The sequence below is a fragment of the Amia ocellicauda genome, chromosome 8 (genome assembly GCF_036373705.1).
Source record: "Amia ocellicauda isolate fAmiCal2 chromosome 8, fAmiCal2.hap1, whole genome shotgun sequence".
Taxonomy (NCBI): Eukaryota; Metazoa; Chordata; class Actinopteri; order Amiiformes; family Amiidae; genus Amia; species Amia ocellicauda.
Genome location: NC_089857.1, coordinates 15050188 through 15056187, shown reverse-complemented (window position 1 = coordinate 15056187; position 6000 = coordinate 15050188).

Below are 6000 nucleotides of genomic sequence, written 5' to 3'. Positions count from 1 at the left end.
GTACCGGCGCAGGGATTGGATGCTGCGCGTTTTTACGCACGTTTCTGTAGTATGGCAGAGCTCTCCCTGGTGCTGAAGCACATCAGCTAACTGGATTTCTGTGATGTGATTTGATTTGATTCTTCTCTTTTACAAATGTGTTGAATTACCAGACAGGTACAGAACAGCAATATTACACGTCTGACATAACTAAGTGATGCCTTGGTTGGTTGGAGAGCAAGGAAACCAAATAACTACACTGCCATTTTAATCAGTTTAATATGTTTATCTGGTGAGAAAACTATAGTAATGGTAACATAGAAAACAATAGAATGTGTGTGTTCTATTACTTGGCAACATTTCCCCATATATAGCTGTTTATTTATAGCATGGTAGTAGTAGTTTTCGTGGTAAGAGTAGTAATAGCCCCTAGTAGTAGTATTAGCTGTCGGTGGCGTCAGCAAGGTTAAAAACAACCCTATAGTCCATTTCGTAGCTTTCAGTGAACCCTGAATACTTCGTTGAATACTTTTTTGTACCATCTTCCTGCCCCCCCGCACCATTTATTTTTAAGTACTAAACGACTCAAAGTTAACCGTGTGCTTTCATTTTTTAATCTGTAGCCTACGAGAACACACGCAGAAGTCAACACTTTGTTTTTGGAGCTTTCACTTCGTCTGCTTAGTTCCTTTAATTGTTGTTAAGATGTAAATTAGCTGTAAATAATAATAATACAACAGCAACACAATCGCTTCAGGTTTTAGGTTTTAAACGGGGGATTACCTTGATCCGCTCCGCTTTAGCCGCAGTCACTGGCGGTCTGCGCTCTTCCTAGCGGGACGGCGAGATTGCAGTGCTCAGTGCGCTCTGAGTCGGGTGTCCAACCTCCCCCGCTCCCACGCCGGGTCTCTTAAATTAATACAGAGGAAGGTGCTCTGCATCAAAGAGGCATACGGGATTAAAGAGAAGATAAAGAGGACAGAAATGACTATACTGGGGTAGGCTACAGCCGATGTGTGGCTCTCTGCAGGTATGAGGCTGTGAGGTGCAGCGCGTTTGGAGAGGTGAAAAGCATTGCCTGTGCGCTCCGAGCAGGTCACTAGAGACTGCTTTTTTATTATTTATTTTGTGGTTGTTGTTTTTTTATAACGCTGAGATTCGTAGTTTTTGTCCCTCCTTCCTTGAATGCGTATTGTATTAAATTTACTTGTACAATAGTTTAATGTACATATGGGGTTGGTAGAACTATGGTAATGTATTATTATGATCATATACAGGACCATGCGCATGGTTTTGTTTGATTGTTTGGTTTTGACTAAAAGGTTAACATTGGGAGGACTTGAGCCTTTAGCTGCACTGCAGAAAAATAATAAAAAAAGCTTTCTTGTGAAGCCACTGTAGCAAGTAACTGTTTCTTGGCCTCGCCCGTTAGCTGGCTGATTGCGCCTCTCCGCACACAAGAAGTACGGTTTGATCTCCGACGTCTTGTATACACACCAGTGTGCTTATATTTGAAGTAAACCTTTGGAAAAAAAACAACAGCAAAGTTCAGAATTGGGTTATCTGGATGATCAAACTGAAATAATTATAAACAGAACTTTTCAGAAATGTATGCATCCCTTTAATTTAGTTTACCGTCATTTAATGGTATTTTATTTCCCCCTGAAGTCCCAGTAGTAGTGTAGCTCAGCTTTACAATAATGGGCACCAATTTATAATAAATCTTTATTTCATATAGTGCTTTTCACAAAGAACTATCACAAAGCGCTTCACATAATCAGGTCAAATAACAATAAAAAAACATGCCATGTATAAGAAAACATGACAGGATACTACACAATGAGAATGTAATCACAAGTTAAAGGAACGCCAGTGGAATAGATGAGATTTCAGGCAAGATATGAAAAACAGACAGACTCCAAGTCACAGATCAGCCCCAGCACAGAAGGAAAAAGCCCCGTCACCCACACTGCAAAGTTTGGTCAGGGAAACAACTAAAAGGCCAGGCATCAGTGGACTACAGAATACAACCAGTATAGTGTGTGAGTAGGTCAGGAATATAAAGGGTAGAGATTCCCCTAATGGCTCTGAATGTCAGCAACAGCACTTTGTCGTCAATATGGTATTTGACTGGTAACCAGTGTAAGGATTTCAGTATAGGGATGTGATCACCAGAGTTAGAGCTCGACAGCACCCTGGCTGCAGAGGTTTAAGCATACTGTAGTTTCTGAAGCGTATTCTGAGACACACCAGTGAGGAAGGCATCATTAATGTATGAATCCCACAAGAATAACTTCTGTTGTTGATCACATGTCTAAGCCCTGACTCTAAACCTGTCTGTCACCTTCTCCCTAACCCTGACCTGAACCTTGTTGTACATGTGATTAACAGCAAAACTCAGATGAAGTGCACGGGGTATTCATGTGTTATTCCTGCTATACAGACCATAAGGAAACAGTGTTTTCTAACAACCTAGTCTAGAAAAAAAGTGCAAAAACTAGTGCTGTGTCAGCTCAGCTCACAAAGCTGAATAAATCTAGCACTGATGGGTTACGGAAATTGCTTATACCAGCACTAAGCTCATACTTATTCTGCCACCTCTGAATTAATTACAAGGCTTTTTTATTTTAAATATGTCCAGGCTATGTTTCTCTAAAGACATAAAATTCTGAGAACAAATTGACTGTATCTGTGTTCAACTGTAGAGACTTTACACAATGAGCTGCAAAGTTGAATAATCAAGCTTAAAAAACAAGGGAATGACAATGAAAACCATACCTTCCTCGTGAACTGGGTAAGCAAACGAAATCATGTAGCCTGGAGGTGTACAGAGAGTGCATTTGAATGCTCTAAATACATTTTTTAAACCGGTAAGGTACTTTTTAAAACAATGAATGCTCTTTATTGTACCTAGTTTGTGTCTTAGCTAACCACAGCAACTTCTGTTGCAGCACTTTAGAGATAAAGGCAACCTACCGAACCTCCTGGACAGGCTATCTACAGTCCGAACATGCCTGACATGCTCCCGCAGATAACATTGAAAGTTTGCAGACACCCGGCCAGCTGTGGGGGACATTATTTAGCGGGACGCCAAGAAAGTCCTGTCTGATTTATAATCTCACCAACCCTGAAAGCATTTGGCCAATTGTACATTGGCCCCTGAAGTGTCCAAGCAGCAGTCTGCTAATAACATAGCACAGATTCAAAGCAGACATCTCTGGATAACGGGACCCCTCCTGTACTCTGAGTCGAGGCCTTTTCTGGTCATGCCAAGCACTAATCATAGATTACGCAACTAGTAAGAAACTAAGCACCAGGAAAGTGCAGAAGATAGGCACTTCTTTAATCTAGTCTGAGCTGCATACAAATCCCTTTATATGTAGAGAATTTGTAGTAAGAAAAACAGCTACTGCCTGCTGCTAAGACTCAAATCTCTTATATCGTCTGAAGCTTTAAGCAATTGTTAAGAGGGTCATACTTGTTGTAAAATGTACAGAATCTGCCCCTATGATGCTTTAAAAAAAGACATTTTGATCAAAGACTTTCCCCCCTCACTGTTACATTATCAGTTATATCAGTTGTACCCATCTGTTCTTCAACATCAAATCTGACTGACATCACAGAGATCTGCAGCATCAACACTGATCTATGGCTTTAGATCAACTGCTCTCTATGGAATACTCAATGTAAGTAGTTTTTATTTCCAATGGCAACAAACCGTTTGGTTATATGGAGATTTATTCCTGAAGATCATTGCTGTAAATGTTTGCTTCTGCTGGGCAACTGAGATGACAGAATTATCATTTAGATTTAATATTCAAAAACTGCTTCAGAATGGCCGAAGAAAGTACAGAAGAGCATTATTGTTTTCTATTTGTTGTTCACTTGCTTACAAGCTTTTTAAACATTAAACTTTCAATTTGTATATGCAGTATACAATATGATATGTACACCAGGTGGCTCTTGGGGTCCTGGCAACTGCAGGTGTCTCCACAGATAGAAGTTGATTTCTAGAAATCTCCCCCTTTGAAGGGACTAAACCGATTTTTTTTTTTGTTTGTTTTATTTTTGTGAAGGGTTTTCTCCTGAAGTGGTTAGACCATTTGAGATCCCTCTCAGTGGAGACTTTGTGTGTCCTAGGGCTCATTGTCTTGGCCATTGCTGTATGCTCAGCTAAAGATTTAATTAGGAGGTTGTATAATAAACCTCCAGCTGTCTTGTAGCTCAGTCAGCTCCCTGCCCTTCCCCCATTTGCTTGCTGTACAAATATGGGATTCAGTGCAACTCCTTCTAGAATCAGCCTTTTTCTGCACGCAGCATGAGTGTGATTTTAAAAGACTTATTTAAATTAAATGCGTGTGTGTGTGTGTGTGTGTCCTGGGGCAGCACATTTAACAGGGGCTAGCAAGAATGCTCATTAAAAAAGTCCATCATGTTGTCCTAACTCCCCCTGCAGGACCAACGGCAAATCCAGTGGATTCACTGAAGCTGTGAATAAAAAATGCATGACAAAGTGAATGATCTTAATTCATTTAAAAGTGAAATATAATGTCTTAGCATGTATTTGGCAGACATAGAGGTATTATCAACAAATAAGTGTATTTCATATATTATATAATTGTATCATACATCGTTATTTCATTGTTTATTTATTTTCCCAAGACAGAATTAAAAGTGCAATGTTTTACTCAAAAGACCTTCATAAGGTATTGTTTTCAACCAACAGTGCTATCATTTAAATATTTATATGGGAAATAGCATGTAAACAATGGCTCTGAAACAATGCTAATCAATTCAACCCATGTATTAAATCTAAAGTTTAATTAAACCCATAATTAAAAGTGATTAGATGAGAGAAAATCATTACCCCCTGTTATAATCTATTAAAGGATAGAGAGCATGATCTTTCTTTCTAAGGGTAAAGACGAGTGGTGAGAATTCAAAATACATCTAGCTCTCCTCTGAGTGTTCAGTATGCATCCGTGATTACGTTTGATTGTTGTTAGCTAAAGCAGTGTTCTCAGAAAATAGGACATATTCCATCTGATTTACAATATCACATTTCTGAAAGTATGACTTCCACACAACTATTAATCAATTGAATCATTCCTTAAGATATGTCTTTCTTAGAACCTGCCTGCTAGCGAGGGCTACTCCCTAGATTGCGTTTAATGCAATCTAGTCCACACTGTCTTTTAGAAAACTTCACTATGGACTTCACAAAACTACTAATTTCTTGTGAGCGGATTTAAGCAGATACTGTCTAGTCTGTTTGAGTCTCTTAATTTGCTTTAGAAACACTCATCCTTGACTTGCACTGAGACAGGGGATTAGAATAGGTTAGTCCCAAATAGGATTTATAGACTCCCTGCTCTTTTCATTATGTGGATGTGTGCCTTTTCATTAGCAGGCTGCTCATTTGATAACCACTGCCCTGTCTCCACGAACTTTGGGAAATCAAGTGTTGCAGCGAAGAAAACGGACCAGTAGGTGGCAATCAATACTCCAACATTGTTTACAGAGGTTTGCTTTAAATAATTTCTTCCTGCCCCGAGGAACCAAAGTGACCTATGAGAATGTAATTTCATTTTTTTGTTATGTTTTGTTACCTAAAATGACCTTCTCTGCTGCAGTTGTGTTTTGCTGTTCCTCTTCTAGACTGGCCCCGGTTAATGTGTGTCCACAGGGGGTTGCCGCTCTCCAGTGTGCATTGGGAAAGTTGTGCCCGGTAGGAATACGAAGTAATTCAGCCTCCCTCACAAACTGTGATTAAACTTTTGTATGCTGAATAAACAGTTTGGGTCTTACAAGGATAACCAGTGACAAAGTTATGTATGTGTGTGATATACATGTATGCACACACATTATTCAGAATCAATATTTCAGTTTCCCTTCTTTTACCCACCAAATTGGAATTACAAATTACCATTCCACCCAGTTTAGCCTGACCTCCCCCACACAATCCCAGGAGAGCAAAAGACAACACGCACACATCCTCTGAAATGCATGTATTCTGAAATC